This window comes from Pseudophryne corroboree, chromosome 5 (genome assembly GCF_028390025.1).
Source record: "Pseudophryne corroboree isolate aPseCor3 chromosome 5, aPseCor3.hap2, whole genome shotgun sequence".
NCBI classification, from domain to species: domain Eukaryota; kingdom Metazoa; phylum Chordata; class Amphibia; order Anura; family Myobatrachidae; genus Pseudophryne; species Pseudophryne corroboree.
Genome location: NC_086448.1, coordinates 108,465,165 through 108,488,652, shown reverse-complemented (window position 1 = coordinate 108,488,652; position 23,488 = coordinate 108,465,165). Strand labels below are relative to the sequence as shown.

Here is a 23,488-nt window from a genome sequence, read left to right as displayed (position 1 = left end):
TGACAGTGCTATCACATGATTTTCCGCCCAGCGAAGAATCCTTGCAGCTTCTGCCATTGCCCTCCTGCTTCTTGTGTCACCCTGTCTGTTTACGTGGGTGACTGCCGTGATGTTGTCCCAATGGATCAACTCCGGGTGACCTTGAAGCAGAGGTCTTGCTGAGCTTAGAGCATTGTAAATGGCCCTTAGCTTCAGGATATTTATGTCCGTGGTCACCAGGACCCAGTCCTGAATGTGCGGCCCTCTAGAAGATGAGCACTCTGCAACCACCACAGGAGAGACACCCTTGTGCTTGGTGACAGGGTTATCCGCTGATGCATCTGAAGATGCGACCCGGACCATTTGTCCAGCAGGTCCCACTGGAAAGTTCTTGCGTGGAATCTGCCGAATGAGATTGCTTCGTAGGAAGCCACCATTTTTCCCAGAACCATTTCATTGATGTACTGAGACTTGGCTCGGTTATAGAAGGTTCCCGACTAGCTCGGATAACTCCCTGACTTTCTCCTCCGGGAGAAACACCTTTTTCTGGACTGTGTCCAGGATCATCCCTAGGAACAGAAGACGAGTCGTCGGAATCAGCTGCGATTTTGGAATATTGAGAATCCCATCGCGCTGCCGCAACACTACCTGAGATAGTGCTACACCGACCTCCAACTGTTCCCTGGATCTTACCCTTATCAGGGAATCGTCCAAGTAAGGGATAACTAAAATTCCCTTCCTTCGAAGGAGTATCATCATTTCGGCCATTACCTTGGTAAAGACCCGGGGTGCCGTGGACCATCCATACGGCAGCGTCTGAAACGGATAGTGACAGTTCTGTACCATAAACCTGAGGTACCCTAGGTGAGAAGGGTAAATTGGGACATGAAGGTAAGCATCCTTGATGTCCCGAGACATTATGTAGTCCCCTTCTTCCAGGTTCGCAATCACTGCTCTGAGTGACTCAATCTTGAATTTGAACCTCCGTATGTAAGTGTTCAAGATTTTAGATTTAGAATCGGTCTCACCGAGCCGTCCGGCTTCGGTACCACAACAGTGTGGAATAATACCCCGTTCCCTGTTGCAGGAGGGGTACCTTGATTATCACCTGCTGGGAATACAGCTTGTGAATGGCTTCCAAAACTGCCTCCCTGTCAGAAGGAGACATCGGTAAAGCCGACTTTAGGAAACGGCGAGGGGGAGACGTCTCGAATTCCAATTTGTACCCCTGAGATATCACCTGAAGGATTCAGGGGTCTACTTGCGAGTGAGCCCACTGCGCGCTGAAATTCATTGAGACGGGCCCCCACCGTGCCTGATTCTGCTTGTAAAGCCCCAGCGTCATACTGAGGGCTTGGCAGCGGCGGGAGAGGGCTTCTGTTCCTGGGAACTGGCTGATTTCTGCAGCCTTTTTCCTCTCCCTCTGTCACGGGGCAGAAATGAGGAACCTTTTGCCCGCTTGCCCACGAAAAGACTGCGCCTGATAATACGGCGTCTTCTTATGTTGAGAGGCGACCTGGGGTACAAACGTGGATTTCCCAGCTGTTGCCGTGGCCACCAGGTCTGAAAGACCGACCCCAAATAACTCCCTTAATAAGGCAATACTTGCAAATGCCGTTTGGAATCAGCATCACCTGACCACTGTCGTGTCCATAACCCTCTACTGGCAGAAATGGACAACGCACTTAGACTTGATGCCAGTCGGCAAATATTCCGCTGTGCATCACGCATATATAGAAATGCATCTTTTAAATGCTCTATAGGCAATAATATACTGTCCCTATCTAGGGTATCAATATTTTCAGTCAGGGAATCCGACCACGCCAACCCAGCACTGCACATCCAGGCTGAGGCGATTGCTGGTCGCAGTATAACACCAGTATGTGTGTAAATACATTTTAGGATACTTTCTATCAGCAGGATCCTTAAGGGCGGCCATCTCAGGAGAGGGTAGAGCCCTTGCTCTTACAAGCGTGTGAGCGCTTTATCCACCCTAGGGGGTATTTCCCAACGCACCCTAACCTCTGGCGGGAAAGGATATAATGCCAATAACATTTTAGCAATTATCAGTTGTTATCGGGGGAAACCCACGCATTATCACACACCTCATTTAATTTCTCAGATTCAGGAAAACTACAGGTAGTTTTTCCTCACCGAACATAATACCCCTTTTTGGTGGTACTCGTATTATCAGAAATGTGTAAAACATTTTTCATTTCCTCAATCATGTAACGTGTGGCCCTACTGGAAGTCACATTTGTCTCTTCACCGTCGACACTGGAGTCAGTATCCGTGTCGGCGTCTATATCTGCCATCTGAGGTAACGGGCGCTTTAGAGCCCCTGACGGCCTATGAGACGTCTGGACAGGCACAAGCTGAGTAGCCGGCTGTCTCATGTCATTTATACAGAGCTGACACTGTCACGTAATTCCTTCCAACAGTTCATCCACTCAGGTGTCGACCCCCTAGGGGGTGACATCACTATTACAGGCAATCTGCTCCGTCTCCACATCATTTTTCTCCTCATACATGTCGACACAAACGTACTGACACACAGCACACACACAGGGAATGCTCTGCTAGAGGACAGGACCCCACTAGCCCTTTGGGGAGACAGAGGGAGAGTTTGCCAGCACACACCAGAGCGCTATATATATACAGGGATAACCTTATATAAGTGTTTTTCCCCTTATAGCTGCTGTATTTTTAATACTGCGCGTAATTAGTGCCCCCCTCTCTTTTTTAACCCTTTCTGTAGTGTAGTGACTGCAGGGGAGAGCCAGGGAGCTTCCCTCCAACGGAGCTGTGAGGGAAAATGGCGCCAGTGTGCTGAGGAGATAGGCTCCGCCCCCTTCTCGGCGGCCTTATCTCCCGTTTTTCTGTGTATTCTGGCAGGGGTTAAATTCATCCATATAGCCCAGGAGCTATATGTGATGCATTTTTTTGCCATCCAAGGTGTTTTTATTGCGTCTCAGGGCGCCCCCCCCCAGCGCCCTGCACCCTCAGTGACCGGAGTGTGAAGTGTGCTGAGAGCAATGGCGCACAGCTGCAGTGCTGTGCGCTACCTTGTTGAAGACAGGACGTCTTCTGCCGCCGATTTTCCGGACCTCTTCTGTCTTCTGGCTCTGTAAGGGGGCCGGCGGCGCGGCTCTGGGACCTATCCATGGCTGGGCCTGTGATCGGTCCCTCTGGAGCTAATGTCCAGTAGCCTAAGAAGCCCAATCCACTCTGCACGCAGGTGAGTTCGCTTCTTCTCCCCTTAGTCCCTCGATGCAGTGAGCCTGTTGCCAGCAGGTCTCACTGAACCTAAAAAACCTAAAACTAAACTTTTCACTAAGCAGCTCAGGAGAGCCACCTAGTGTGCACCCTTCTCGTTCGGGCACAAAAATCTAACTGAGGCTTGGAGGAGGGTCATAGGGGGAGGAGCCAGTGCACACCAGGTAGTTCTAAAGCTTTACTTTTGTGCCCAGTCTCCTGCGGAGCCGCTATCCCCCATGGTCCTTACGGAGTCCCCAGCATCCACTAGGACGTCAGAGAAATAAGAGGTACAAGATGGAATTGTCCTTGGGCCCTCTCAACCACCCTTATGTTGTATAAACAGGACATGCACACTTTAACAAACCAATCATTTCAGCGACAGGGTCTGCCACATGACTGAGGCTGAAATGATTGGTTTGTTTGGGCACCCACAAAAAAAGAAGCAATTAATCCCCCCACCAAAAAAGAAGCAATTAATCTCTCCTTGCACAAACTGGCTCTACAGAGGCAATATGTCATCCTCATCCTCTGATTCCTTACCCTTTCAGTGTGTACATCCTCCTCACAGAGTATTAATTCGTCCCTGTGTATTTTGTGGAGGCAACTGCTGGTAAATGTCTTCCTGGAGGAATTTACAATTAATTTTGATGAACATCATCTTCTCTACATTTAGTGGAAGTAACCTCCTATGCCGATCGCTGATAAGGTTACCGGCTGTACTAAACACTCTTTCGGAGTACACACTGGAGGGGGGAGGGCAACTTAGGTAAAATAAAGCCAGTTTGTGCAAGGGCCTCCAAATTGCCTCTTTATCCTGCCAGTATACATACGGACTGTCTGACATGCCTACTTGGATGCTGTCACCGATATAATCCTCCACCATTCTTTCAATGGTGACAGCATCATATGCAGTGACAGTAGACATGTCAGTAATCGTTGGCAGGTCCTTCAGTCCGGACCAGATGGCAGCACTTGCTCCTGACTGGCCTGCATCACTGCCTGTGGGTGGACTAGGAAATTTTATCCTTTTCCTCGCAGCCCCAGTTGCGGGAGAAAATGAAGGAGGAGCTGTTGACAGGTCACGTTCCGGTTGAGTTTGACAATTTTCTCACCAGCAGGTCTTTGCACCTCTGCAGACTTGTGTCTGCCGGAAAGAGATATACAACGTAGGCTTTAAACCTAGGATCGAGCACAGTGGCCAAAAATAAGATTTTACTCACCGGTAAATCTATTTCTCGTAGTCAGTAGTGGATGCTGGGAACTCCGTAAGGACCATGGGGAATAGCGGCTCCGCAGGAGACTGGGCACAACTAAAGAAAGCTTTAGGACTACCTGGTGTGCACTGGCTCCTCCCTCTATGACCCTCCTCCAGACCTCAGTTAGGATACTGTGCCCGGAAGAGCTGACACAATAAGGAAAGGATTTGGAATCCCGGATAAGACTCATACCAGCCACACCAATCACACCGTATAACTCGTGATATTATACCCAGTTAACAGTATGAAATATAACTGAGCCTCACTAACAGATGGCTCATAACAATAACCCTTTAGATAGGCAATAACTATATACAAGTATTGCAGACAATCCGCACTTGGGATGGGCACCCAGCATCCACTACGGACTACGAGAAATAGATTTACCGGTGAGTAAAATCTTATTTTCTCTGACGTCCTAGTGGATGCTGGGAACTCCGTAAGGACCATGGGGATTATACCAAAGCTCCCAAACGGGCGGGAGAGTGCGGATGAATCTGCAGCACCGAATGAGCAAACTCAAGGTCCTCCTCAGCCAGGGTATCAAACTTGTAGACTCTTGCAAAAGTGTTTGAACCCGACCAAGTAACAGCTCGGCAAAGTTGTAAAGCCGAGACCCCTCGGACAGCCGCCCAAGAAGAGCCCACTTTCCTCGTGGAATGGGCTTTTACAGATTTAGGGTGCGGCAGTCCAGCCGCAAAATGTGCAAGTTGAATCGTGCTACAGATCCAGCGAGCAATAGTCTGCTTAGAAGCAGGAGCACCCAGCTTGTTGGGTGCATACAGGATAAATAGCGAGTCAGTTTTCCTGACTCCAGCCGTCCTGGAAACATATATTTTCAGGGCCCTGACTACGTCCAGTAACTTGGGAGTCCTCCAAGTCCCAAGTAGCCGCAGGCACCAGAATAGGTTGGTTCACATGAAAAGCTGATACCACCTTAGGAAGGAATTGGGAACGAGTCCTCAAGTCCGCCCTATCCATATGAAAATCAGATAAGGGCTTTTTCCTGACAAAGCCGCCAATTCTGATACAAGCCTGGCCGACGCCAATGCCAACAGCATGACCACTTTCCACGTGAGGTATTTTAGCTCTACGGATTTAAGTGGCTCAACCCAATGCGACTTCAGGAAATCCAACACCACATTGAGATCCCACGGTGCCCCTGTAGGCACAAACGGGGGCTGAATATGCAGCACTCCCTTAACAAAAGTCTGAACTTCAGGCAGTGAAGCCAGTTCTTTTCGGAAGAAAATGTACAGAGCCGAAATCTGGACCTTAATGGAACCCAATTTTAGGCCCATAGTCACTCCTGACTGTAGGAAGTGCAAAAATCGACCCAGTTGAAATTCCTCCGTTGGGGCCTTCCTGGCCTCACACCAAGCAACATATTTTCGCCATATGCGGTGATAATGTTTTGCGATCACATCTTTCCTAGCTTTAATCAGCATAGGAATGACTTCCTCCGGAATGCCTTTTTCCTTTAGGATCCGGTGTTCAACCGCCATGCCGTCAAACGCAGCCGCGGTAAGTCTTGGAACAGACAGGGCCCCTGCTGCAGCAGGTCCTGTCTGAGCGGCAGAGGCCATGGGTCCTCTGAGATCATTTCTTGAAGTTCTGGGTACCAAGCTTTTCTTGACCAATCCGGAACCACGAGTATATTTCTTACTCCTCTCCTACTTATTATTCTCAGTACCTTGGGTATGAGAGGCAGAGGAGTGATCACATACACCGACTGGTACACCCACGGTGTTACCAGAGCGTTCACAGCTATCGCCTGAGGGTCCCTTGACCTGGCACAATATCTTTTTAGCTTTTTGTTGAGGCGGGACGCCATCATGTCCACCTGTGGCCTTTCCCAATGGTGTACAATCATTTGGAAGACTTCTGGATGAAGTCCCCACTCTCCCGGGTGGAGGTCGTACCTGCTGAGAAAGTCTGCTTCCCAGTTGTCCACTCCGGGAATGAACACTGCTGACAGTGCTAACACATGATTTTCCGCCCATCGGAAAATCCTTGTGGCTTCTACCATCGCCATCCTGCTTCTTGTGCCGCCCTGTTGGTTTACATGGGCGACCGCCGTGATGTTGTCTGACTGGATCAGCACCGGCTGGTGTTGAAGCAGGGGTCTAGCCTGGCTTAGGGCATTGTAAATGGCCCTTAGTTCCAGAATATTTATGTGTAGGGAAGTCTCCTGACTCGACCATAGTCCTTGGCAGTTTCTTCCCTGTGTGACTGCCCCCCAGCCTCGAAGGCTGGCATCCGTGGTCACCAGGACCCAGTCCTGTATGCCGAATCTGCAGCCCTCTAGCAGATGAGCACTCTGCAGTCACCACAACAGCGACACCCTGGCCCTTGGAGACAGGGTTATCAGCCGATGCATCTGAAGATGCGACCCGGACCACTTGTCCAACAGATCCCACTGGAAGATCCTTGCATGGAACCTGCCGAATGGAATTTCTTCGTAAGAAGCTACCATCTTTCCCAGGACTCGCGTGCATTGATGCACCGACACCTGTATTTGTTTTAGGAGGTCTCTGACTAGAGATGACAACTCCTTGGCCTTCTCCTCCGGGAGAAACACTTTTTCCTGTTCTGTGTCCAGAACCATACCCAGGAACAGTAGACGCGTCGTAGGAACCAGCTGCGACTTTGGAATATTCAGAATCCAGCCGTGCTGTTGTAGCACTTCCCGAGATAGTGCTACTCCGACCAACAACTGCTCCCTGGACCTCGCCTTTATAAGGAGATCGTCCAAGTACGGGATAATTATAACTCCCTTTTTTCGAAGAAGTATCATCATTTCGGCCATTACCTTGGTAAAAACCCTCGGTGCCGGGGACAGACCAACGGCAACGTCTGGAATTGGTAATGACAGTCCTGTACCACAATTTTGAGGTACTCCTGGTGAGGAGGGTAAATGGGGACATGCAGGTAAGCATCCTTGATGTCCAGTGATACCATGTAATCCCCTTCGTCCAGGCTTGCAATAACCGCCCTGAGCGATTCCATTTTGAACTTGAACCTACGTATATAAGTGTTCAAGTATTTCAATTTTAGAATGGGTCTCACCGAACCGTCTGGTTTCGGTACCACAAACATTTTGGAATAGTAACCCCGGCCTTGTTGAAGGAGGGGTACCTTGATTATCACCTGCTGGAAGTACAGCTTGTGAATTTCCGCCAGTACTACCTCCCCTTTCTCCGAGGGCAGCAGGCAAGGCTGATTTGAGGTAACGGCGAGGGGGAGTCGCCTCGAACTCCAGCTTGTATCCCTGTGATACTACTTGCAGAACCCAGGGATCCACCTGTGAGCGAGCCCACTGGTCGCTGAAGTTCCCGAGACGCGCCCCCACCGCACCTGGCTCCCCCTGTGGAGCCTCAGCGTCATGCGGTGCACTCAGAGGAAGCGGGGGAAGATTTTTGATCCTGGGAACTGGCTGTCTGGTGCAGCTTTTTCCCTCTTCCCTTGTCTCTGAGCAGAAAGGAAGCGCCTTTGACCCGCTTGCTTTTCTGGGGCCGAAAGGACTGTACCTGATAATATGGTGCTTTCTTAGGCTGTGAGGGAACCTGAGGTAAAAATGTCGACTTCCCAGCTGTCGCTGTGGAAACGAGGTCCGAGAGACCATCCCCAAACAATTCCTTACCCTTGTAAGGCAAAACCTCCATGTGCCTTTTAGAATCCGCATCACCTGTCCACTGCCGAGTCCATAATACTCTCCTGGCAGAAATGGACATTGCATTAATTCTAGATGCCAGCCGGCAAATATCCCTCTGTGCATCTCTCATATATAAGACTACGTCTTTAATATGCTCTATGGTTAGCAATATAGTGTCCCTGTCAAGGGAATCAATGTTATCAGACAGGGAATCAGACCACGCTGCTGCAGCACTGCACATCCATGCTGAAGCAATAGTAGGTCTCAGTATAGTACCTGAGTGTGTATATACAGACTTCAGGATAGCCTCCTGCTTTCTATCCGCAGGCTCCTTTAAGGCGGCCGTATCCTGAGACGGCAGTGCCACCTTTTTTGACAAGCGTGTGAGCGCCTTATCCACCCTCGGGGATGTCTCCCAACGTAACCTGTCCTCTGGCGGGAAAGGGTACGCCATCAGTAACTTTTTAGAAATCACTAGTTTCTTATCGGGGGAAGCCCACGCTTCTTCACACACTTCATTCAACTCATCTGATGGGGGAAAAACCACTGGTTGCTTTTTCTCCCCAAACATAATACCCTTTTTAGTGGTACCTGGGTTAATGTCAGAAATGTGCAACACATTTTTCATTGCCGTAATCATGCAACGGATGGCTCTAGTGGAATGTACATTTGTCTCGTCCTCGTCGACACAGGAGTCAGACTCTGTGTCGACATCTGTGTCTGCCATCTGAGGTAGCGGGCGTTTTTGAGCCCCTGATGGCCTTTGAGACGCCTGGGCAGGCACTGGCTGAGAAGCCGGCTGTCCCACAGCTGTTATGTCATCGAACCTTTTATGCAAGGAGTTGACACTGTCGTGTAAAACCTTCCACATATCCATCCACTCTGGTGTCAACCCCGCAGGGGGTGACATCACATTTATCGGCACCTGCTCCGCCTCCACATAAGCCTCCTCATCAAACATGTAGACACAGCCGTACCGACACACCGCACACACACAGGGAATGCTCTGACTGAGGACAGGACCCCACAAAGTCCTTTGGGGAGACAGAGAGAGAGTATGCCAGCACACACCACAGCGCTATATAATCAGGGATTTACACTAACACAAAGTGATTTTTCCCTATAGCTGCTTTACATATACAGTTTGCGCCTAAATTTAGTGCCCCCCCTCTCTTTTTTACCCTTTGAGCCTGGAAACTGCAGGGGAGAGCCTGGGGAGCTGTCTTCCAGCGGAGCTGTGAAGAGGAAAAGGCGCCAGTGTGCTGAGGGAGATAGCCCCGCCCCCTTCTCGGCGGACTTCTCCCGCTCTTATATTTATATTATGGTGGGGGATTTTTGCACATATATAGTTTATTAGACTATATTATGTGCTGTTCGCCAATGTAAGGTACTCTAATTGCAGCCCAGGGCGCCCCCCCCCCAGCGCCCTGCACCCATCAGTGACCGGAGTATGTGGTGTGCATAGGGAGCAATGGCGCACAGCTGCAGTGCTGTGCGCTACCTTAATGAAGACCGGAGTCTTCAGCCGCCGATTTCCAGGATGTTCTTCTTGCTTCTGGCTCTGCAAGGGGGACGGCGGCGCGGCTCCGGGACCGGACGACCGAGGCTGGGCCTGTGTTCGATCCCTCTGGAGCTAATGGTGTCCAGTAGCCTAGAAGCCCAAGCTAGCTGCAAGCAGGTAGGTTCGCTTCTCTCCCCTAAGTCCCTCGTAGCAGTGAGTCTGTTGCCAGCAGATCTCACTGAAAATAAAAAACCTAACAAATACTTTCTTTACTAGAAGCTCAGGAGAGCCCCTAGTGTGCAACCAGCTCGAGCCGGGCACAGATTCTAACTGAGGTCTGGAGGAGGGGCATAGAGGGAGGAGCCAGTGCACACCAGATATAGTACCTAATCTTTCTTTAAAGAGTGCCCAGTCTCCTGCGGAGCCCGTCTATTCCCCATGGTCCTTACGGAGTACCCAGCATCCACTAGGACGTCAGAGAAATGTATTTTACTAGTATTACTGGTATATCTATAGATTCCTTTGTATAGCTGTATATTACCATTAATAGCAATGTACTATGTATAGAACACCCTGTTCTTTGAGCCTATTAGCTGGCAGGTACTAGTCACATTATTTTACCAAGATCTAGAAATCAACTGTACAGAAACCGCTGTCACGGCTTCTGAAGACTAAGCCCCACGAGCACCACAGGCATGCTACAGAGACCGGTGAGGGACCCAAGGCTGGGCTTTACTTATCTGCATGTCTTTTATTTTGTAGTAAATGTTCCGCCTGTCATAAAGAACTTCAGTAATATTTCTTTGATTGTCTTACTCACATAGATGTTGAGGAACACCAACATTCACCGCCCTCTCCAAAGCTCCAAGTCCTTCACCACCATCAACCATCTCACCTGCCAGAAGACCTGCAACTCCAGGGCACCAATTCTGCAGGACCTACAAATACCTTAAGCCTCACACTATTCATTACTCATTTCTAAATATAAAATGTAAAATGACAGAGGTGTAGCATCACATACTTTATAGAGCTTGACATCTACATGTAGCAGGGCCGGTTCTAGACCATGTGGCGCCCAGGGCGAAAGTTTCCTTCGGCGCCTCACCCCCAGGTAAAACAGTGCGTGCCAAAGGCACACGCAAAGAAATAGGGGTGTGGCTTCATAGGGAAGGGGCGCAGCCACAGTTATGCCCCCAGTAGTTATGCCCCCAGTAGTTGTGCACCCTGTAGCTTTGCCCCTGTAGATTTGCCCCCAGTAGTTGTGCAAGGAGTAGTTGTGCCCCCTGGTTTGTGCCCCCCGTGGTTTTCCCCCAGCAGTTGTGCTCCATGTAGCTGTGACCTCAGCAGTTGTGCCCCCAGTAGTTGTCCACACTGTAGCTTTGCCCCCTGTAGTTGTACCCACTGTAGTTGTGCCCCCTGTAGCTGTGCCTGGAGTAGCTGTGCCCCCTGTAGTTCTGCCCCCTGGTAGCGCCGCTATCAAACACTAAAAAAACAAACTAAAAACAATACTCACCAGCCCCGCACCTGCTTCCCAACCGCTGCTGCTCCATTTCTGCTGCCGCTGCTGCTCCGCCCACTCCTCTCTATGGGAGAGATGTCATGGCGTCTCTTCCATACCAGCGTCGCAGAGACACTAGAGGTCAATTATGACCTGTAGTGTCTGACGATGGAGCCAACTGCAGCGGGCACCCACACAGCCCACGGCGCCTGCTGTAACTGGTAAGTGGGAGCAGGATGCAGGTGGGTGGCAGGCGCCTGTGGGAGGACTGCGGCCGTGCCCACAGGACGCAGCGCCCCGGGCGCCCGCACTGCTTGCCCGTGCCTAGGACTGCTCCTGATATGTAGGTCCTAATGGAGGCAAAGGAAAATATAGGTCTCTCCAGTAACGGTCAGAAATTATTTCTGTGGTGATTATAAATGAATCCAAATATATCCTTCAGCCTTGGTCAGTTAAAGATGTATTTGGATTAGTTGTTATAGGACTGACAGTGGTGTTCCCTAGAGGCGTAGCGAATGTAGTAGCAATGGAGAGAAAGGAAAAAGGACTATTTTGGGGGGCACACTTATTAGAAACACATAGGACAATACCAATCAAGGTTAATTAAAAATGCAATTAAAATGTATTTATTGCATGTTATTGCATTGTCAGTTATCCTAGATTGGTATTGTTCTATGTGTTTCTAATATATATCTCTGATTAGCACAGAAGAATTACTCTGTCCTCCAAAGCGAACTCTGCCAGCATCTGGTATAAATAATGCTGCATAATGCTCAGTAATCTTCTGCTCTCCAGTCTTACTGATGAACAAGAACTACATGCAGCTACTGTACATATATATATATATATATATATATATATATATGTACGCACGGAATACCCTACAAATATACTGCAGTTGACCCTGACATATTCAAAGATCAAAACTGCTGGAATACAAAAGTAAAGAAAAGGCAAGGGACTCTACAGCGTTCATCACCACATATAGCCGACATGAAAAGTCCATTAGAGAATCGCTCAGGAACCACTGGGGAATACTCTTGATGGACCCTATTCTAAAATAGATACTGCCCCCTCGCCCCGAAATCATTTTCAAAAAATCACGCAATTTAAAAGATATTCTAGCCCCAAGCATGCTGACCACCGAATCCAGAGAAGACCGCCACTGGCCCAAGTGCGTAGGTTCCTATAAGTGTGGACGGTGTAATATTTGCAGATTTCTACATCCAAGCAGAAAAACTTTTACAGATGGAGAAAAAAAGAAGGAGTATAAGATCAAAGATTACATGAATTGCAACACTCAATCAGTCATCTACCTATTGGAATGTGACTGTGGTAAACAATATATTGGAAAGACAAAGAGACCATTAAAATTAAGGATACAAGAACACATCAGGAATATCAAAAACAAAGTAGAAAATCATGCTGTTTCCAAACATTTCAACGAAGTACATAACTCCAATCCAGAGGCACTAACATTCAAAGCCATTGAGCTGGTGAAACTGGGAGAGAGAGGAGGAGACTTAGCGAACAAACTGTCACGTCGAGAAATGTTTTGGATATTTCAACTTCAGACGCTTCATCCAATGGGATTTAACGAAAGTTACGAAATTGCTCCTTTTCTCTAAATACCGATAAGATTGCTACAGCTGGCTACATTTCCCTTTCCAAACCCCCACCCTCCCTTTCCACCTCCCCACCCCCTTTACCTCCTCCATCCCCCCCCCAACCTCCCCTTTTTTATCACATATTTCACCCACTCGAGTTTTAATATCACTATTAAAATAATCATGGTCTTATTAATAATATTTTTTTAATCTTTTAATAATAATTATAATAAAGGGTCACGATACGACACAAGGAAGGGCATAATACTACTACAGTCAAACCACACTGGAAATGCCCAACCTCGTCCGATTTTGGAAGCCAAGCAGTGTTGGGCCTGATCAGTACCAGAGAGGGGGACCACCTGGGAAGATCAGGTACTGTAATTTGGTACACAGAATAAATGCCTGAAAAAAGTATCAGATCTGTTTAAACGATGCACTTTGTTTTTATCACAGCATTATCTATAAATGAGTTTATACTAATTTTATTTATAACATATCCTTGCACGAGCACTTTATTTCCCCTCTCCATTAATAATTAATTAATTAATCATCTGTCCAGACACTCTATAATGCACTTGCACTTTAATAAGTACTGTTACCTAATAGTCACCTTCACAATAGGCACAGGCATTAAATATTATCTAATATCATTGTTCCTATTATCCAATATAATTGCTCTCACTCTAATGTATATAAACTGCAAACCTAAATATTAGATGCTTAAAAGTATCTCATGTATGTCTCTTTTTATTGTTTACATGACAAATCCTGCTGTAACAAAGGAAGCCTGTCTTTCATCAAGGTCCTCATAAAAATGGCCACCGCACTATCTCTGATATGGACATCATTAGGAAAATGGCCGCCGATGCACTCCTATGGACACAGATTCCGTTTGGGCTCCAGCAACACTACAAGCAGGCACATGCGCAGAGGAGTTCCGGAAGTAGGGCGGAAGCCACGAAGGACTATACATCGCGTACCAGAAGTGGGGCACAATTCCACAATCTGACACGTGCGCAAAGGAAGACCGGAAGTGGGGCGGAAGCCGAAAATAACTATACATTGCGTACTGGAAGTGGGGCGGAAGTCCCGCTCTGATCACTGTATTAAGAATTCTAAGGACATTTTCACCTATTTTAAACTCGTTTTTTAGCTGGGCTAGTGTAAACACCCTGTGCCAGATTCTTAGATTGAGTTCATATGTCTTTTTAAGTCCTCTCAAGATCCATACTAATTTATGACCTCATAGACAGGAAGTGATGTCACAATCTGATCCCTGATTAATACCACTATAAAAGGCCTTTCAGTCCCATACCACTCTAACCCCATGATGAAGTCTAAGTGACGAAACGCGTTGGTAGACCTATACTGACCACATACCCATATAAGGAATTATCTTTTAATAGCATTTCAATTTCGATTTTAAGTACTTTAGATCATTTGTGTTTGTATTTATTGTCCCATTTTTTAACTGTGCATAATTGTTTAATAAATAGTATATTTATTTTTTACCAATTGGGCATAGTACCTTATTGTTTTACACCATTGGTCGCTTTATCCTTCATTCCAATTTACCAGTAATATATATATATATATATATATGTACGCACGGAATACCCTACAAATATACTGCATTTGACCCTGACATATTGCAGTGTCCCCTAAGCTACAGCATGACTGACACAATTGGCATCGACCGCAAACTTTTCAGAATTGTGGGGAGTGTTGGCCCTGTTTTCTGGGAGTGCAGGCAGCATGAATTTACCCGTCATCCTGAGTAACCTGAGAGTCACTAAGATGACCAATGATCGCACAGATGATCCGGTGCTGCATCCTCAGACACTGCAGAGGATCACAGAAGCTGGCAGTAGGTGCCTATTTATACAAGACGTCTCCATATTATTGCACAGCCTCTGCGACCTCAACGGGCTCTCATGCAGGGCATGCCTGCAGGTGGAGGAGACTGCTGCACTCCATGGCAGCAGGCTCCCTGGATCCACCACACAGCAGCGTGTGCTGGGCTAGGGAAAGAGGCTGCGGCTGGCTGACAGGCACTTTAAGAGTGGGTGGGGGAGAGCAGGACCGTTCCAACAAGCCCGGGCATAAGGAATTAGTACCGAACCCCCCCCCCCCCCCTCTCTGTGCCACTGCCTACTTGCAGACCATACTGGAAATGTACATTGTGGAACAGGTTTTTGCTCCTAGATCACTGCTTCTTCCTGCATTGAGTACAATTAAATGATAAGAATAAGCGGGCGATGGAAATAAATGTGCACTTTTCTGTGGTTAAATACTTTTTTACACAGGAGTTTGTTCCCATATAAATGGACTTACTACATCACATGCACTGGGACGCCAACAAATCTGTTCCACTAAAAGTGTAAGATTACAGACACCTGAGCGCCAGTTACAAAGCCCATTGGGAGGAGGAACTGCAGCTTCACCTCTTGAATGTCTATGAAATATCTCATTGTAGAAAGCACAATCTCCTTTTTGACTCGAACACAACTGAAGAGGCATTAATAGAGAGCTTGATTTAGTGTTGGCCGCAATCCCCGATGTTAACGTTGGTGGGCGTCTCAATACTAATCCCACTGCCTGCGGCATTTGCATGTTTTCGCACAGTCGCTGCTTACACGTCCACAGAAGGGCCGCAAAACAGGCCCATTTCTAGTAACACTTTAATCCAGCCGCCTTTTTCAATTAGGAGATGCCAGTAGCAAAAATGGGCATTTTGGGGCACAAATAGGTGAATAAAGTTGTAAAACAGCAAATACACAGCACAGATATAATTTAAGAATTGCATTCAATATTAGTTGCCTAAAAGTGGGGGCTTAGAAAACCTGCCGCTTGGTAAATATACCCCTTAGTGCACTTTGGTGTAGATGTATTAAACCTGGAGAAGTGATTATTATTATTATTAACGGTTTCTTATATAGCGCAGCATATTCCGTTGCGCTTGTGATAAAGCAGTGATAAGTGGAAGGTTATAATGCACCTGCCAATCAGCTCCAATATGTAAATTGACAGTTAAGAGCTGATTGGCTGGTGCGGTATCACCTTGCACTTATCACTGCTTTATCACTTCTCCAGCCTTAATACATCTGCCCCAATATTTCTACCAAATACTATACATTTTACCTAGTCTACTGCATACTTGGTAATTTCCTTGGTTGACTTCAGAGCAGTATTTATGGCTGTACTGTATAAAACCAAGACTAAAAGTGACAAAACCTCTGATTTCTAATTTCAGACAGTAAATAACGTAACTAGACTTTAGCACATTATAAATAGCTGACGGAACACTCAGATTATGCAGCAGCCATGTCTATAGCCAGTAGACAACAGGCCAGTGCTTTGTATTTCACATAACTGTCAAAACGCGCACTGATTAATTTAATAAATCAATGAAAACTGCCATGTACATAATACAGTCTTCACGCACACAGCAATATCGCTCTATTGCAGTCCTGACAGTGGAAATACTATGAATTATTTTGCAGTGAGCACAATCATGTCTCCTAAGTAATCTATTTGAATTTTATTATTTAGAGAGTTAATATGTTCACTTCCATAACCGGTAACAATCCCACATGGGACCAAAAGAATCATGTCCATGAAATCGCACATAGCGTCTTAGACAGGCCATTTCTGAGTGATTAATGACTGTACTGTAGAGCTAAAATTAGCTTCCAAAATATACAATTGCGGAGGTTCAAAAACCCAGATAGTCATCTCCACAAATGTGTTATTTTCATTATAATACTGTGAACCTTGAACTATTACAGTATATTATAGATTTTCTCCAAGCAGAACGTTTTACATCTTTCTTTTTACCAAGAGTTACTATTGGGGTCTATTTGCTAAGCCTTGGATGGAGGTAAAGTATATGGAGACAAAGTCCCAACCAACCAGCTCCTGTCATTTTTCAAACACTGTAACATGGCAGTTAGGAGCTGGTACTTTATCTCTTTCCACTTTATCTCCATCTAAGGCTTAATAAATGGATCCCTTACTGTTCTAGGTTGTCCTACTATATTATATGTTAGTATTCCCTTTGAAAAATGTATCTGTGGAGGAGACTGACTGTGATCTCTCAGCTGAACATATTTGTGTTTCTACACTGAACTCTCGAGGGAAGGATAAACTGATAAAATGATCTTGGGTCAGAGCCCTTCTTCCAGCTACATGGCAGAGGAAGAGGGCAGGAGGATTGTGATGTAAACGAGCATGAAGAAAACAAGAGAATTCCAAAAACATCTCATTATATAATGTGTCGTGTAACTGTGGTTGCCATAGTAGCAAACAACACTTAGAAATGTATAAATCATTAATACAAACTTTATTTAAAAAGAACACTAGGGAAGTTGACCATGCAGTCCTCTTCAAAGCTGATACATCTTCTGCAGTTTCGACTCCTGGATTTTAAGGGCAATAATGTTAGATACTAAAACCAGGCGTGCTTTGTATTTAATATTATTGACCCTTTATGCAGCAGCTGAAACCGTTAAAGACGTGTAGGCTTTGAAAAGTGCTGCATGACATGAACCCAAGTGTTTAATGTTTATTAATGTTATTGTATCTTTAAAATTACTTTCCTTAGGTAAATATTCAATTTAGATGAAAATATGTCATCTCTTATTTAGAGTTAGGACTAAATCCAGTTAAAGGCTGCACATTGCAGACCTGGATACCACGTTTTCTTTTCCATTGGTTTTCCATGCATTGGGTAGCTTTATTTTAACACTGCTATAAGAATTCAGCTATGATGCACCCACATCTCTTCTCTAAATCTGCCTATATATTTTAAAGTTGGTCCCTCTGTAGAGAGAACAGGGTTTCCCCAAGGTACATAATTATAATGTCTAGCTGGATATACTCCTTACTCTAAATGAGGCCCTAAATTGTTAAATTAGGCTCCAAACTTAATATAAATGGTTCTTTTGAAGTAGGCTGGTTGAAGTGACGTGTTTCCCAAATCCTGAATGAGGGGGTGCACTTATTTACATACTGAACACACACAGGAACTATTTGCACATAATTATGTCTGATAGTGGATACACTGCAAATCTATGAATAATGGTTCCACCATTGTGTATAGGACCATGGGGCAGATGTATTAAGCCTGGAGAAGGGTGAAGAAGTGATAAAGGGGTGATAAGTGCAAGGTGATAACGCACCAGCCAATCAGCTCCTGTCATTTTTCAAATCCATAATGATTGGCTGGTGCGTTATCACCTTGCGCTTATCACTACTTTATCCCTTCTCCAAGCTTCATACATCTGCCAATCCAATACCCCAAATAGCAACGTGATTCACCAGCAGGCCTTAGGGGGGCACATACTGTATTTGTACACGTTATGTAATGAAGTGTCACATACACACAAGAGAGATGGGTTCTAGTATGTTATTAATAAATGTAAAAGTTGCATTTTCATTATGCTGTAAAATATTTGGTGCATATAGTCAGAGGTGTCACAAGGGGGATGCAGGGGAGGGGGGATTACACCAAAATACCAGCTCCTCCGCAGCGACTGGGAACTGGGTGCTGAAGTGTGACATTATCCTGCAGTGCCCGCCTCCTATCACTGAGGAGGAGCGGCAGTGCAGACACAGTCTCTGGGGGCAGCTCAGCATTTACGGGAATGACAAGCCCACAGAGTGATGTAAACAGGGGGATTACTGCAAATCCTCCCTGCGAAGCCATGAACTCTGGATTTAAGTAAACGTGGCCTTCCTGTGAGGCCACGCCCATTCATGCAAGGTCATTCTCCCTGCTGTCACTGCATATAGTATACACAGTACGGAAATGGGTACAGCATGTTACGCAAAACAATTTTCAATTTTCATATGTTCCCCTATAAATGAATCCCTATATATAGGAAACAACACAGCCATTTTTATTCAATTGTGCAAAACAGATTTGCATCAGTTCAGAGCTGGCGGTCTTCAGACTCACCCTATACTTTAATGTGACACAATTTTTGCATCCTTGTTCACCTGTGACCTACAGTATGTTGTCTATAGTAGTGATAACTACTATCATTTAATTCACTTATTTTACATCAATATTATTTCTGTTTAATGTGCAAAGCTCTGTAAACATTTAAAAACTGATATAATCTTGGCTGTAACGTGTGCAGGAACTACTCCATGGCCCTCATTCCGAGTTGTTCGCTCGCAATTTGCTTTTAGCAGCATTGCACACGCTAAGCCGCCGCCTACTGGGAGTGAATCTTAGCTTAGCAAAATTGCAAACGAAGTATTCGCAATATTGCAAAAAGATTTTTATGTGCAGTTTCTGAGTAGCTCGAGACTTACTCTTCCAGTGCGATCAGTTCAGTGCTTGTCGTTCCTGGTTTGACGTCACAAACACACCCAGCGTTCGCCCAGACACTCCCCCGTTTCTTCAGCCACTCCCGCGTTTTTCCCAGAAACAGCAGCGTTTGTTCACACACTCCCATAAAACGGCCAGTTTCTGCCCAGAAACACCCACTTCCTGTCAATCACACTACGATCAGCAGAATGAAGAAAAAACATCGTAATGCCATGAGTAAAATACCAAACTTCTTAGCAAATTTACTTGGCGCAGTCGCAGTGCGAACATTGAGCATGCGCAGTGTCAAAGTCGGAAAAATATCATGCTACACGTTGCCATATATTCACCTCATGCGCGTGCCTGCTGCACGTGCACATTCTCTCCCGTGCGTACGGATACTCGCAGCTGCGTGATGGCGCCTCCTCGGCCATGCGCTCGAGCGCGTGGTATGTGCATTTACGGTAGAGTTTGTGTGCGTCTAGCGGGCGACTCAATCGTTAAATAATAAAACCAAATAGTATGTTTTATAGATAATGTTCCCCTTAATAATGACTGTAAGTTTGTTTAATGTAAAGGGTCGCTGGACAGAGGAATTCCTCTTTGCATGGTACGAAGGGTCAGACAGGGTTTGAGCAGCTGTGTCTGGTACCTAACTAAAGAACATTTTATTAGAAACAATCCGGTGCTGGTTAGGTAAAGATTAATCGCTCCTGCGTATAGTTATGGCCATTAGTATTTTCTGGACATTTACTATATTTGCGATTCATTACCCATGCGGCGGGAATCCTCAGATTCCCTCCCACCTGAGCAGTTTGATATAGTCACAGCCCACCTGTTCAAACTAACCTATGACCTTTTGTTATGATGCGAGGAGACATTCCTGTGTCCAATGAACAATGAGATTATAGGTCCCTTTGTAGTGTACTGTACGCAGTGTATATAAGATCAGCCAGCCTGGGCAGCTCACTCACTCTCCACAAACGGTTTTCATCTTGACTAACTCGGAGCTGGTACCAGAGCTGCGCAGCGATCGCTCCCAGTGTGTGTAAGTAATTCTCTGTAACCAACTTGTTCTCTGTTTGTATTGGCCATACTCTCTCTCTCTCTGTTATAGTATAGGATTGTGACGCTATTGTATATTTCTGTCTAGATATTCTGTTAGAATGATATGTTAGCTTGTAGTGTATGACTTGTAAACTGTTTCCCCTTTTCGATATAACTAAAAGCTTGTTAGTAAAGGTGTTGGAACCTTAGCAAGGTATCGTGTGTTTATTATATTGCAGAGGGTAATAGGAGCGTCTCAAACGCTCAAGCAGCTTTAGCATTAACAAGGTGAAGCAGCGTTACATCGCTACAGTATTTCAGTACAAGGTTTACAGTATAAGAGTATCCTTTCTGTGTGTTACATTCAAGGTGTACTGATTGTCATCCCGTGAGCGTCTGAGCCGCTCGTGTTCTCCTCGTGGACTCGAGCGTCCGCTACGCTGGTAGCGTAGCATTACGGTAGTCGGCCGCCTATAGCGTGCTCGACACCACGCATTAAGCTGTAAGCGAGCGTGTCGCATGTGCGTCTCGATCACGGCCGAGCGTATGCTACGCTAAGTGCGTACCCTTACGGTACCCCACACGCCAATTGCGTACTGAGTCTCTTACCCATTTATAGTGAATATTATAAGATAAATAATTAGCTTTATCAATTGGCGGCTCGTCCGTCCTCCACATATCCGCACTAGCGAACACAGACTTTATCTGTCAGCAAGGGCGGGAAGGCAGTGTCCCTTCGTATCGGGATACAGTAGTGCTGGCTAGATAAGCGTCTGTTTCGCTACGTTGAAGGAGTGCTGGTGGAATCCGGAACCGGAGGTAAGAACAATACGCTATTGTCTTTTAAAACTGTTTATTTCTGTTTTGCGTACACACGCACGCACGCACACACCTGTATTTCTTTTCATTTGTGTATTTTCACACCTCACTTTCCTGTTTGCCATTTCACAATTGATAACGTGCTGAGAAAGATTTGTTGCTATTGGTAGTTAAAAGTAATATTAATACGTTAAGGAATAATTTGTAAAACACGCGCACGGCTTGCCTAAGATACAAGGAAGTTCGGTGTGGTGTTCAGTAGATGATTACAGTTAAAGATCATCTACATTGATATAAACGTGTTAATTGTATTTCTGTGGATATACCTGGCTTGCGTACATGTGTCTCTAACAAAGGGCGGGACTAGCGTACGCGACGCAAGGGCCGACGCACGGAGCGTATATTACGCAACGGAGCGTCTGGGTATGCCCACATAATACAAATAACACGATAGTATTGTTTTAGTTAGGCGATAAGGAGGCAAACGCGATAATAGCGCAAACCAATCTCAGTGACCAAAATTTTAAGCTAATAGATCCTTCTCTAGTTGCAACTCCTCGGGATTAGCCTGCGATACTGAATGAAAGGGATTTCTGCGCAGAAACGAAAGTCAAGAGTATATGAGGTGAAAGAGTGTGTGTATATATATATATATATATATATATATATATATATAAGTTTCTAATTTTTGGGGTTGAACCACAGGAAATCATCGAGTTCTCGTGAGGTACATACGTGTAAGTGACTGCACGGTGGCTTGGGAGGCATCCCTTGTTAAACATTTAAAAAAAAAGAGCATTAGAGTATAGCAGACCAGGAGGTCTACTGTAGCACAGACCAGGAGGTCCAGAAACAGACCAGGAGGTCTAGGTACAGCAGACTAGGAAGTCCGCTATAGATAAAGAGTAAAGGAGCACAACACCAGGAAGGGTTGGTGCGGTACCCATATAGGCCATTAAGCTCTGGCTGAAGGAATTCGCAGCCACAATTTTCGATTCCACTGGTCGCTCCGCACATAAGATTAGTTGCTTATGTGCAGAACGATTGTACCGCACGTAATTGTGTGCATTAGTTAGTAACTTGACCAGGTACCATTTGCGTACGCTAGAGGGGTCATAAACGCTATTTGTACATTCTAACGTGATTTGTGTAATTTTTTTTATTTTAAGGGAGGTTCGCTGGTCACTTGGGAACTATCCAACAACCAATAGTTACTGGAAAGGGTTAAGTGCTCTTCGGATCACACCCACATGTTCCAGTAAATAGAGGTTCAGGTCGCAGGGGCCCTAGGTCGAGTACGCCAGCGCTAGGGCAGTGTGTGGGCGTATTGGTCGACGTGGGCGAGTGAGTGGAGTACTCGGTAAACTTCCGCCGCCGGCCTACCCTGGACATCTTGGTTTTTGTAAGGGTTCGCTGAAAACCCTGATTTGAAGGTCAGAGGTAGTGAAAGCAACACCTGCAAAGATGGGGGCCAGTTGTTCAGGTAGGGGGCGATCAACCTCGGTTCGGGTTGACTTAGTAAACCGGCCAATAGAGTCGGCAAGGATAACGTGTGATACAGACCGGGAAGTTCGAAATGGATCACACACAAAGGTCAATGAATGGGAAAGAATGACTGTGCATGATGGGGAAAAGTTCCCACGGGTAGGCAGTTTTAGTGCCGAGGTGTTACAGAATCTAAGGAGAAGGATATGTCTCATTAAATCTGCAAAGAGACGGATCAAACATTATGATTATTTACAGTTATGGCAACAGGAAGGTGAAATACAAAGAGGATTGGCTCAAGCGGCTGGATCTAACCCTATCAGAAAACTGATAGCCACCGCGCCACCACTACCATACATAACAAGAGAGAAGGTGGTTACAGAGAATGTTAAAGAACTAGGAAACTCCACAGAACCCACCAACAAAGATTGGCGGACAGTGCTGAGGGCAGGTTTGCACTCCAGTGTTGACCCTGCGAAATTTATTGCTGATTGTAAATTAGACACAGAGGTACCTCGTACGGAGGAACACAATCAGGAATGTATTAAGCAGATCAACCGGCAGTTAGGAGTATATTTCCCAGCCATTGTCAAGTGGGACAAAATCCTCTCCATAAGACAAGGAGAAGGGGAAAGTACTTCTGATTACTTCAATCGAGCACTGCAAGTAATGGCTAGAGACACTGGGATCACGGACATCAAAACAAGTGCACCGCACAGAGAAGTAGCAGTATTTGTGTTAATAAATGGTTTAAAGGAAGTGTTGAGAACAAGGGTACAGACCACCAACCCAAACTGGAGAAATATCTCGGTGGCTGCATTAAGAAAGTCCGCTGTTGGGCATGAGCAAAACATCAGCAAGCACAGGGAAGCACAGAGAGGTAAGAGGCCTCAGATCCCTGTGGTTAAGTCAAAGGTGATAAGGTGTTATAATTGCCAGAAGGAAGGTCATTATGCACGAGATTGTAGGTTTAAAGAACCACAGAAGGTATATAAACCCCCTAGACAAAGACATGAGCAGAGTCATGACACACAAAATTGTAATCAGGGATCACATAGGAAGGA

General features: G+C 46.0%; 1 protein-coding gene and 1 pseudogene across 1 annotated transcript in view; one reads left to right on the top strand and one right to left on the bottom strand.

Moving 5' to 3' along the window:
* Positions 1-23,488, bottom strand: part of MALRD1 (MAM and LDL receptor class A domain containing 1) — a 1,363,691-nt gene that overhangs the window by 106,799 nt on the left and 1,233,404 nt on the right. The gene's annotated exons all lie outside the window — the stretch shown is intronic.
* LOC134931537 (5S ribosomal RNA) lies at positions 13,023-13,141 on the top strand (annotated as a pseudogene).